The 12,834-nt window shown below is 41.2% G+C and overlaps 1 protein-coding gene across 2 annotated transcripts in view; it reads left to right on the top strand.

The window, feature by feature from the left end:
• The first annotated feature begins 284 nt into the window (after nucleotides 1-284).
• LOC126412718 (cuticle protein 63-like) overlaps nucleotides 285-12,834 on the top strand; it is a 54,635-nt gene continuing 42,085 nt past the window's right edge. The window contains exon 1 of one of the 2 annotated variants that reach the window (XM_050082450.1): nucleotides 285-512. The gene's annotated coding sequence lies outside the window, so the exon portion shown is untranslated. The remainder of the gene's footprint in view (nucleotides 513-12,834) is intronic. The other variant, XM_050082459.1, reaches the window with a different exon arrangement.

Raw genomic sequence — 12,834 nt, 5'->3', positions numbered from 1 at the left:
TGCTTCCCACCGCATCGGGCACAAAGGCATGTGACACAGAAAAAAGGAGAAAAATGTGGTCTCATTCAACGCTGCGAGTGCCTCGCAGGTCAGAGAATGACGCAAGATGGTAGTGCAGTGTCGTTATCCGGAGACACCTATGCCGCCCAAACACTGGCACGAATGATGTAATTGGGTTCCAGATTGCAGCAGAAAATAACGGCAACTCTCTTGTCTCCTGCTTGAGGTCAAGAGGAGAACAACTGCTTCTTTTGGTGAACTGCAACATGTAATAAAATATCGCTGCTGACCCCATTTATAGCTCTGACTAGAGCTCATTACTTTCTCTCAGTGTACAGCTGGGTATAACGACTGGCAAACCAGTGTTTACTGTTTAGAGGTGTTTTTAGCCGTTACGAGGACAAACACCGGTGTGAGTTCAGTGAAAAGTGTTATATTGGTGGTGGAATCATGTGTTCTTTATCTTGGTATGTTTCGTCAAGAAGCACTATTATTGGAGGAACTGGAAGGTGGTAATTACTCACATTATAAGTGTAAACGCATTCTCTTACATATCTATAGTAAGTCATAAATTTCCATATAGCGTGACTACACACATTTTAACACCTTAATGTGGTTTCGTCATTACTGAGAGAGATACGTCTAGCCAAGACGAATAAACTGTCCAAATGCAAAATTAAAAGTAAAATTAAGAAGATAGGTGAAAAATTATTTAATTTCTTGTTACTAATATTAATGAGAACTTAACATGAAATGACGTTTGATTCCAAATCGTCTAATTTCAACCACTTTCCTACTCGGCCATTACTAGTTTCGATAAAATTTTACGTGGTCATTCACACATGTCCCCAATGAACATTCGCGAAGTTTGACCTTCCTCGAAGCAATACCGGCCGAAATATAATCACAAGTCTTACACTGAGCGAGCGTGAATTTCTGGCGAGTGTGAGCTATTACATATCGGCAGTATTTTGTAGGAAAAAGAACTTTGGCCGTCTTGTACAACGTTATTTGTTCTCTTAAGAGTAATAATGAAAATAATTTTACGAGCCATATTTAGACAGAACATTTTAGGCAAATTCACAACAAAAAGAAAAATCGGCACCCGAAAAAATTTCCAAGTTTTTGCTTCTTACAGCTCAGAGAATAAATATATGAAGAAAGCATAACTTGCCAAGTAAAAATCAAACAACACAAGGTTCTTATCTATAAAGTTCCATTTATGTACCAGTTTCCAACACTGAATAGCCTGCCTGAGTGGCCGAGCGGTTCTAGGCGCTACAGTCTGGAACCGCGCGACCGCTACGGTCGCAAGTTCGAATCCTGCCTCGGGCATGGGTGTGTGTGATGTCCTTAGGTTAGTTAGGTTTAAGTAGTTTTAAGTTCTAGGTGACTGATGACCTTAGATGTTAAGTCCCATAGTGCTCAGAGCCATTTTAACCAACACTGAATAAATTAAGTGCAAAATCTACGATGTTGTAAAAAGATAAATATGCGGTAATTTCGACCTCATTTTGCGAAGCCTGTGTTCCATAAAATTCTCATGACATAGCTCATTAGAAATACCATGGTTTTCAGCCACAAAACAAAGTGTATTTTATCATCCAACGCGAACTAACGATGTTAGATAATTTGAGTCAAGGTTGGGCGCAGAACTAGCGACACGACAAAATGTAAAACTTGAATTCTTATGTCTTGTAGAGTAAACGCATGCTGAACAATAAACATAATAAACAACAGTCCGATAGGACGGGGATATGTAAAACAAAATTTCATTCACTTACTATTTTTCAATAACCTACGAATTAATTTATAAAATGGTGCTTTTAGTGAAAAGGTGGAAATAGTGTATATTCGACACTTCTTTCACGAACGCCGTCTTCTTTCAAGCTAAAAAATGAGAATCATTCGAAACAGCGTGTTTTAAGTCCTGTCAGAACAGTGGGCTTAATTTCCAACAACTTCTAACAATGTTTCATAAATTGAAGCCTGAAAAACCAGGCTGCGAATAAAATTTTAACTTTGGCTACTCAAATCTCATTGATTAAAGGCGTGATAGACATGAATCATTGGACAAAAAAACTTAGAAACATAAGCATTTCCAGTATAAAATATCAGTCACGTACTGTTTTCCGAAGTTTTAGAAAACTAGTTAAAATTTCGCTTTCGCAAAAAATACAAATCCAAATCACTTACAATTTGTTTTAAGGAAATCTGTTTTTCATAATTTATTTCAAACGGGTCACAGTTGGAAAAAAATGGTTCAAATGGCTCTAAGCACTATGGGACTTAACATGTGAGGTCATCAGTCCCCTAGACTTTGAACTACTTAAACCTAACTAACCTAAGCACATCACACATATCCATGCCCAAGGCAGGAATCGAACCTGCGACCGTAGCAGAAGCGCTGTTCCGGAATGAAGCGACTAGAACCGCTCGGTCACAGTGACCGGCGTTTCATGCATCCAGAAAACCACGTTTGATTTTCCTAAGTATGTTAACAGTACCTGAAAACGACGGACACATGTGAGAGAATGTCTCACGGCTACAAGCCACATTGAAAGCTACCTGTTTCCCGTGTTTATTTGCATCTAGTTATTATTATTATATTGGCATGTAATATCTCACTATACTGCGTTGTTAAAAAAAAAATGGCTCTGAGAACTATGTGACTTAACAGCTGTGGTCATCAGTCCCCTAGAACTTAGAACTACTTAAACCTAACTAACCTAAGGACATCACACACATCCATGCCCGAGGCAGGATTCGAACCTGCGACCGTAGCAGTCGCGCGGCTCCGGACTGCGCGCCTAGAACCGCGAGACCACCGCGGCCGGCTACTGCGTTGTTCCATCTTGACATTATCACTACCGGTTCAAGAACAACCCAACTGCCATAAGGGTCATGCAATACCAGCCACAGGTGGGTTTCTCCATCCAGGTTCCCACGCCTGTAATTTGGTTTCTTAATGCACTTTCCAACGGCTTGGCTGAAAATTATTAGTTTATTGTTCAAGATACTGCTCAGGGCTTCCTTGGGAATAATCGCAGTCTGCGTTACATCCTTTTGTAGTTTATTACGTTGACGAGGGTCTGTTTCCAACTGTCAGATGTTGCGTTATTTCAGATCGCTTGCAACGCTGTAGGATGTCTCGACATGTGTTTATTCGAAAACTGACTGACTTTTTGTCGACTCAAACAAAGATAACCAAAATATATCATTTCAATTATGACTCAGCAGCACAGTATCAAAATTATAAGAATTTTGTCAATCCGTGCAGTTCGAAAATGATTTCACCGTTGATACGGATTTTTTTTTGACATACGCCGCCGAAAATCTCTATGTGATAGGACTAGTGGCAAAACTAAACAACTGGATGCTGCATGTTTCTAATGATAATGGATTTTGTTGTCAGAGTATCTAGCGCGAGCATGCTAAGTGTGAAATTAACAGAGCTCTTACTTAACTGATACGTTGACAGTACGTGTGATAATGAATGGTGGATCGGGGACATTATTGACATGCAAACGGATTAAAATGATGTACTAATAAAATATATGCACCCACAAGGCCCGGCTCCTTAATTTTATTTGCCCGAAAGCCTGGATGCATCTTAAGAATTTGTGCAGTTGTCTGGCGCGTCAGACGGTAGCGATCCGGACAGACAGCCCTATACCGCCGTAATGCTTTCACGGCATTACCTTTACATTCACGATATAAAATTAGTATATCCAACTAGTCCTCGTTAGTGTACATGTCTGCACGCTGCGACTGGTGAAGCAGAAATGAGCAGTCTGCAGCGCACATAAATAAACAGGCAAATATGTTGACATTCTGACACAGCGTAGTACGGGTGCTCTTCTTGGCGGTGTTTCCACCTCTAATGGCGTTGCCGGCCATTATGCTTTAACATCTAGGGCATTAGGACATTTCTCAATTTTCTTTACAACCGGTTTCAACGTCAACATTAACAAATGCTAAATCACTGCACTTGTCTCCTGAAGAGCTAGCGAACACAGTTACAAAATGTATACGGTTACATACTTGCTTCAGTATCTCAGTCGATACCACTATTAAAAAAGGGCATGGCCGACTTCCTTCTCCATCCTTCCCTAATCCGATGAGACCGATGACCACGCTGTCTGGTCTCCTTCCCCAAAACAACCAACCAACCACTGCTAAAACATTAAAAAAAATGGATACATTACCCTCGACGCTCTGCCATTTGCCGAAAACCGCGTTTCAACATGTATAACCGTTCACGAAATAAAAGCAGTTTTACATCTTACGTGACTCACCCTGTACACTACACAAACTTGAAACGGCCGAGACTGCACACGAATGCGGGAGACTCAATCCAGTCAGTCCAGCTGAGCACCTCATCAGATGGTTCATGTAAACTCCTGAAACCACCAGGGAAACCTCTGTTAGGGCACTGATTTACACTGGAGCTCACTGTCTCAATATGACCCGAGTCACATATAACGTCAGAGCAAAAGCCGCACTTGTGCACATTGTATTTGCACATGCCTTCTCCTGTCCAATATCTTGTAAGCTTCACCCACATCTCTCTAGTACGATGAAAAGCCGGAACATTAGCAGTTGGTTTGTCAATAAGTTCATGGTTCCGAGTCTCTCTGGTTTGGCACCCACGTTTCTACTCGGCGTCCCAGTTTAACCCAGTGCAGAAAATTTGGACTTCTCCTTGGAATCGTGGTCTTCGGGATAAGAGGCTCGCCTAGGGAGCGAGAGTAAGTCTTTCTGGATAGGGATTGTCTCATTTTCACAAATTTGCTAGCAAAGGTTATAGAGAGCAGCCTTTCGACGAAGGTGAGGTGGATAGATGTTCGTTAGTGTTGGCAGCCAGCACGTACGTGTAGACCTGACTATGCTTCTTATGATTCTCATAGCTGCATTCAAATGAACGTGAACTTTCTTCACTTGCGTGTTGCGGAATCAAAGTAGTGTACAATATTCTGCTGCAGAGTATGCCAACGCAAGGCATGCTCCAAGGAGAACTGATGTGTTTGCTCCCCAAGTACTATCTGGCAGCAGCCTTACTAGATTCACTCTTTATTGTAACTTTTTAACTGTTCTGGAAGGGTATTTATGATACGTCAGCGTTATGCCTAACGAGACACCAAGGTATTCTTGGTTATCGTTACACTCGATTATGCCAAGAGTGCCAAAACGCGCGCTAAGTTTTACTGATACTAAACGGTTAGAGATGGCATAATTTTGTTTTAGAAACATTAAGTTTAAGTCGCCATGTCTTAAAAGATTGACATAGTTTGGTGAGGCTCTTCGTCAGGTGTTCTTCACACACTGAAAAATCCCAATCTGAAACGAAACTACAAAGTCATTTGCTTCTTGGAATTTCGTGTGGTGATACTAATCCGTTCAGGGACACACTATACTGATGGCAGGGTGACAACCTTGTGATGTTGCTTCGTGGATGGTACCTTCTATGGCAGGAAGCGCGCGCGGGTCTTGGCACTCGCAGAACGTTGCACTGCGCTGACGGTCTCCGGCGCCTATTTAGTTGTTTGAAAAGGACTGTAAACAATGCAGTTGTTTCAAACGTAACGTTTTCTTCGTAATATAAAAATTTAATACTTTCTTCTGTAAACATTATGCCTTACGTATCTTCTGTATCTGTATCAATAACGCCTGTGTTAAGTCGAAAGTCATGTTACTGTGAATGCGACTTCGAGCTCTTACATGACAATGGCCTGAGAATAAGGAAGCTGGTTGGTAATTAAACAAATAATATTTGCAGAACATCAGCAAAGCGTTTCCTTATTGATGTTATTGTCTCTTTCTGTTAAGCACTGGTGGAGAATTCAGGTAATGTTAATTCATGCTGTACTTGGCCATTGTCCTGCGGCCATGCATTACATCTATCAAGTGCCAGTAGTAACAGATATTTTTCTGTACTGTTTGCTGAAGATAGTACTCCGAGTTGCTACTTCTTTCTGCTTTCCTTCAATATACCGGGTGATCAAAAAGTTAGTATAAATTTGGAAACATAACAAAACCACGGATTAATGTAGATAGAGAGGTAAAAATTGACACACATGCTTGGAATGACATGGGGTTTTATTAGAAGCAAAAAAAGTATTGCTAGACGCGTGAAAGATCTCTTGTGCGCTTCGTTTGGTGATGATCGTGTACTCAGCCGCCACTTTCGTCAGACCTCAGTCCGTGCGATTATTGGCTTCGGGGTTACTTAAAGTCGCAAGTGTGTCGTGATCGACCGACGTTTCTAGGGATGCTGAAAGACAACATCCGACGCCAATGCCTCACCATAAATCCGGACATGCTTTACAGTGCTGTTCACAACATTATTCCTCGACTACAGCTATTGTTGAGGAATGATGGTGGACATTTTGAGCAGTTCCTGTAAAGAACATCATCTTTGCTTTGTCTTACTTTGTTATGCTAATTATTGCTATTATGATCAGATGAAGCACCGTCTGTCGGACATTTTTTGAGCGTTTGTATTTTTTTTTTGGTTCTAATAAAACCCCATGTCATTCCAAGCATGTGTGTCAATTTGTTCCTCTCTATTTACATTATTCCGTGATTTATTCAGTTTTCAAAATTATACTGACTTTTTGATCACCTGGTATATGTAAAACGTCAGGACCAACTTCGGATAGGTGGCTTCTGTTGAGAGAGGTTTCACAAAATGTCTTTCCTAGTCTCCAAATCTTTCATGTTCCGACAACCGAATTGCCTTCCCTATGCCTGACTGATTAGCACACATTTCAGGAACGGTTGCAAGTAAGTATATGCACACCACTCTGTGTCAAGGATTTTATAGTATCTTTTCTATTTAATAATACCTTAGACTCACATAGTAAAAGGAAGAAGATGTTTGGCTAGGCGACTATTACCCCGCCACGCAGTCAGGATTTTCGTCGGTAACACGCTACCTGCGTGGCGAGGTGAACGCGCAGAAACTGGAGTAGCGAAGGCGGTGCGCCTATATAGGGACGAGGGTCAGTCGGTGTATCGGGCGCGCTGTGTACCCTGGCGGTGTACGGTCAGGCCGCGGCCGAAGGTCAGCCGGTGCCGGCGGCCACGCCCCTCACACGGCGAGCGGACACGGCTAGCTCCGATCCGTGCCAAACGGCGGACCGTTATACCGCGACAGCAGCGGCGAACGCACTGCTGCTCACGAGTTGGCTGCTCGACCAGCGTCAGAAAGCGACACGTCACCCGGAAACAAACTACCTTTGATGAAAGCCGCCCGTTTTATGTAAGCAACAGCGAATGGCTGTCGTTTGGCTAGCGATTTGCACAATTTGAAATTTCTAGTACTCCCTAAAGTTGCTAGTGTTCATCAAGATGAAAAAGACCGAAACTGCCATTGCATATTAGCGATGAGTGGTTAGTCTTCTAAATTGTCATAACCTTGGTCACTAGAATAAACGACAGGTGTCGAGCGCAGATGGTGTGTGAGCTGCGGCGACACTACTAACTATCTCGCCTCAGTGCACCACATAAAGCCTTAAGGAAAGACAATGCATACAGGGTATCTCAAAAAAATGTATGCACCCTTCTTACGACTGTAATACTAATATTTATTAAGTTACAGAAAAATTTCAAAATTAAAAATATTGGAAACAACTACAGAAACCAACCATTTTTCGGAACTGTTGGCCGTTGTGGTTCAGACACGCTTAGATAATTTAATGAATTACTGCGCTGGTAAACCCCTTACTTTATTTGATTTTCAAACAGCTGAGCAAAACTGAAAGTACTAAGACATTTCTGTCTTTACTGATTCTGATCATCACTAAACTGACACACAATATTTTTAGCGCAACGCAATCTGACTTTTAATAATCCCTACAAAAGAATGGTCCTGACTAACAATAACCTATACCTTTGATAAAGCACTTACCTCACAAAAATCTTCGTTACTAGAACTACTGCAATACAGCGAGCGCCAAGACTGCCAGCTAAATAAAAGATTCTAACTACTGAAGGCACTAACTACTGATAGGCATAGTTAGCAAATGAAAGATTTTGATAGAGAGCAAACAATGTATTTACCTTAATAGTGTTCAAAACTCATCATATATATATATATATATATATATATATATATATATATATATATATATATATATATATATATATATATATATCAGTTCATGATACGAAGTATTACAAATTTACTCTTTCTGATAGACACACGTCCAAGTAGTCCGCTTATAGTAACTTCTCAAAACTCTGGCATCTCTCTCTCCACATCCACCACTGCTGACGGCTCACCTCCAACTGCGCAACGCTACGCGCTGTTCACATCCAACTGCCCAACACTACAACAGCGAATATTTCAACGATGCCCACCACCCATAGACTGCACCCAGCACAGCCAGTGATTTTCATACAGAGCGCTACGTGGCGTTACCAAAATAAAAACCTAAACAGACTACTTACACGCTGACCGATGGAATTAAATAATTTTCTAACTGTCGCAATTGGTATTTTCGTATACTCTTTTTCACTGCTTTTAAATCCTTTATTGCGCCTGGTTTGTGCTATAAACATTGTGCTTCACATACCCCCATGGAAAAAATCCATAGGAATCAAATCTGGTGAGTGTGGAGGGTACTCGGTACTGCCTCTGCGTCTCCTCCATCTGTCCTGTAGCTGTTCGTCGAGGTAGACCCTTACGTTACGGTAGTGTGGAGGTGCTCCATACTGCTGGAAATACCATTCTTCATGCCAAAACGTCACTTCGACGCGTGCCATGGATTATGCCTGCAGTAAGCTCAGGTATTTTTCATTAGTCCTTGTACGCCCAAAAAAGAAGATCCAATCAAACCAAATACTGATAAACCACACCACACTGTATCTCCCTGTTGGTTCACGTGGTGTTTCACCCTCACGTAAAAATTTTCAGCAGCCCAGTAGGTACAGTTGTGACGAATAATTAAACCATTTCACTTAATACTTCCCTCATCACTCCAAACAACCATGTATGAAAACTGTCTTTCCTTGTTGAGACCACATATAAAATTGAATACTCGTGTCATGATCATCTTCCTTCTCAGCGTGAAGTACTCTAGAAATGAAACTTTTCTATTCGATACGCTTCGATATGCGATGGACGCTCATTTTTGGAACTCTTGTCTCATGAGTCACTTGCTGCACAGACGTTATAGGAGACTGATGAAACATTTGGATGACTTCTCTTTCTCTCGTAGGACCGTTGAATGATTGTGGTCTTCCTGACTGGCTCTTATTTTTTTCTTCCCTCGACTTAATTCGCAGGTGAGTATGTGGTAGTCATGCTGGTGCGTCTCTTTGAAACTTCATTTTGACCTGTCTTTGCACTTCACTTATGTTCTCAATCTTCAAGTAGCACTTCAGAATAAACTTCCCTTGCTCGAAGTTTAGCCTGCCTTCAGTCATTTTTCAACTGATCACACCTGATAATGGAAAAGAAATTGTAGTTATGAGATGTAAAAGAGTGTACACATTTTTTGGGACAGCCTGTAGATGTTTAACTTATCACACTTGTGAACTTTATCTATTAGTTAAAAACACCACCAAAATTTTCTTTATTTAGACACAAACGCTATCTTACGCTATGTAAGATATACAATGTAAAGACTCCACCCTTGCAATATCCTCACATGACCTTCCGTTACACTGTTCTTTCATAACCACTTGTTATTTACAGTGAGAAAAAGAATCTATAACCACTTTTTGAAAATGTTTTATTTTGAGTCACTCTGTATTACACTGAAAGAGAGAGACCAAGGGAGACGATCCTGTAATTCTCTATTCTTTTTCCATAATTTTCTAATTGAAGGCACATCCATGCATTATTGCGTACGGAGCATTGCTTCATTTCATAGTTAATTTTTTTTTCTTCTACCAGTCACTTCAACAATCGGCAATAGGATCAAATAATAGAGCTGTAATGTCATGGGTCAGGGTCGATATGAGTTAAATGTTTCGTTTGTCCTTGTGTCGTGGGCGTGGTAAGCTATCTGATCCCCTTACTATATCATAAATAGGATGATAGCCGAGCGAATGCAATGCATCGTGTAAACAGCTCATCACAACAACTCCATGTAAACTGAATGATCGGTGTGTTGCAACAAAAAAGCGTCACAGGGAGACAAACAAATTAGAAATGCAGATAAACTGGTTACATTTATATTTCGAGGATCGCCCAACCACGATCAGTTGTAGGAAAATTGTTTGTTTCTGAGATTCAGATCAAGTCTGAGTTTAATGTCATTTATTTATTCTAAGATCTCGACACGTACCACATTAAAACGGTAAGGAATAGGTTTCCAACGGAATGACCACAATGTCTCGTAAGATTAACTGAGAAATTACTCCAGCACAACATTTTAAAAGTCATCTAAAGTACTGAAACACAGAGCTCTCTGAGAACTCAGATTAATCAAGAACGTCCCGCTAACACTGTGAGAAGGTAATTCAGTTACATGGAGGACTGCTTGGGAAAGCAGCTAGTAAGGCAAAGTAAACGAGTCCACGAATCACTAAACAGCACAATAAATCAGCCAATACAATTAGCGTAGCAAATCGCGCAAACTCTGAGCTGCCCAGAAAGTTGATGGCGCTCGCGAGGATGGCCACCAGATAAAAATCACCCCAATCGGCGTCACCAACCTTGTGTCCCATACGGTGCCAGGACAAGAAGACTTGCTCCACTACGGGAGGGTCGCAAGTGTCCGAAATTATCCTTCTCTAAACCTACTCCCCACTGTTTAGAAAACACGTGAAGGAGATAACTCAAAGCTACTGCCAACGTGCTCACCGAAACGTTGCTTCATTTACGCGAACCTTGCAGAAATTTCCCATTCTTGGCTTATAGAACGCATCATAATATGAAAGAAGTTGGTATCAGGTCCATTTTTTCACGCCGAGGCTCTCTGACAGGTAACACTCATTTGAGTCGATAGCAAAAACTAGTGGGAAGGGCAACGAATTCTCTCACTGTGTCGTAGCAGAGCAGTGGCGGCCCCTTCTTAGATCGGCGTACAGGGAGATTAATTCGTCACGCTCAATGATGGAATGGCTCATCGCCTAATTTCCTTCAGAGGAGAAAACCGAATCTGGCAACAAAGAGCTGAGCAAAGGTTTACGGCAACCGATTTCTACATATTGAAATGTTCTGGAGACCCATGTCCCTAGAGCTCTGTGACTGATCTCCTGTAGTCAACACAGACCACAGGACGAATATCTGGGCACGCTCATTTCTTATTGAGGTACCAAGCCATTTACTCTCCTCAAAATAGCCGAGAAACAAGCAGAAAAATAGTCAAATATCGCACGGTGATAAGTGACCTGTCATGTCACGATGTTTACGTGTACAACCTTTGTTATTTCTTTACGGTAAATTCGTTTTTGGTACCCGATATTTTTTCTTATTGTTAGGTTCAAAACTAAGTCCTAAATCGACTCTGGAAGATGGCAGACACCGATCTGGAACAGCATCAGTCTTCAACTTCTATTTCAGAAGAAGATTCAATAGCCGGCCAGGGTGGCCGAGCGGTTCTAGGTGCTACAGTATGGAACCGCGCGACCACTGCGGTCGCAGGTTCGAATCCTGCCTCGGGCATGGATGTGTGTGATGTCCTTAGGTTAGTTAGGTTTAATTAGTTCTAAGTTCTAGGGGACTGATGACCTCAGCAGTCAAGTCCCATAGTGCTCAGAGCCATTTGAACCATTTGAAGATTCAATAGCTTAGTTTTCAAATAAATTTTATAATATAAGTCAACAAAATCTATTTAGCATGGACAAGCGTTAGCAATTGAAAAGGTATCGGTACATTTACAAGCATCTATTCGTTTCTGATTCTTCTAATTTTTCTTGTAAATCACGTGAAACTTAATTCCTAACTTTTTCGCTGTTTGCAGTGGTTAGTACAGCTTGCGACTGCACTTCAAAGCATTATTTTTCATCAAGAAAGTTCAAAACATGCTCTCAGAATCCTTCAACACTTTGATAGCTATAGAGAAGGTGTGCACTTAATCGACAGTCACCGAGACGAATATACATTCAACTAAACAAACTTGTACTCACTCAAAAACTCCATGACAGCGCAGTATGGCATTGCAGCGAGGGCTACAGGGCAGCGGCAGGTTCGGCTGTGATATCAGTTTTGTAGCTTCCTCCTGCGTGTACACTTCGTCTCCCCAACCGTGCCTCCTAGTAACATGATTGAGACTGACAGACAACAGTAAGAGGAACTTTGGCTGGTTGATCAGAGTGAATGTTCATTCCAGGAGACAAGAATGTTCACTGTAAGCAACAAAGCGGATAGCACTCTCTTACACTCCTAAAGTACCTAAAGTGACATTTTTCCTCATTCTCATCTAACAATTCTTTTATCAGCGGCGCTACCATCACGATGAAGTACAAACCATTATCTTTTAATTACAGTTTCTAGTGATGGTTCTTACGAAGAATGTATAGAGTAGTTAGTGTCGCGACACTCAATTCTAAATTCATGTTACACATAACCTAGTACCATATCACAGTAAGTTAACAAAACGCGGCGGAGATATCGTCACTAGACATGTGAGAAGAGACAAGTCCGAGTTTAATATATCATCGTTAAAATTTCATATGGAACTGTTGATCATATAACTCCACACTAAACAATCAGTAAATTAATTTCGAGATCCTGAACTACTTACAGATATCGGGTGAAACATCAAATCAAATTTACTACGAGTAGTACGCGTCATTCTAGATTACCTAGCATATCAAATGGAAAACTCTCCAACCTTAGCAGCTGATAAACTACGAGTCTTACAGTCTGTATTGACT

Source organism: Schistocerca serialis, chromosome 1 (genome assembly GCF_023864345.2).
Source record: "Schistocerca serialis cubense isolate TAMUIC-IGC-003099 chromosome 1, iqSchSeri2.2, whole genome shotgun sequence".
NCBI classification, from domain to species: domain Eukaryota; kingdom Metazoa; phylum Arthropoda; class Insecta; order Orthoptera; family Acrididae; genus Schistocerca; species Schistocerca serialis.
Note: the sequence above shows the minus strand (reverse complement) of the source record. Positions and strands in the feature narration are given on the sequence as shown.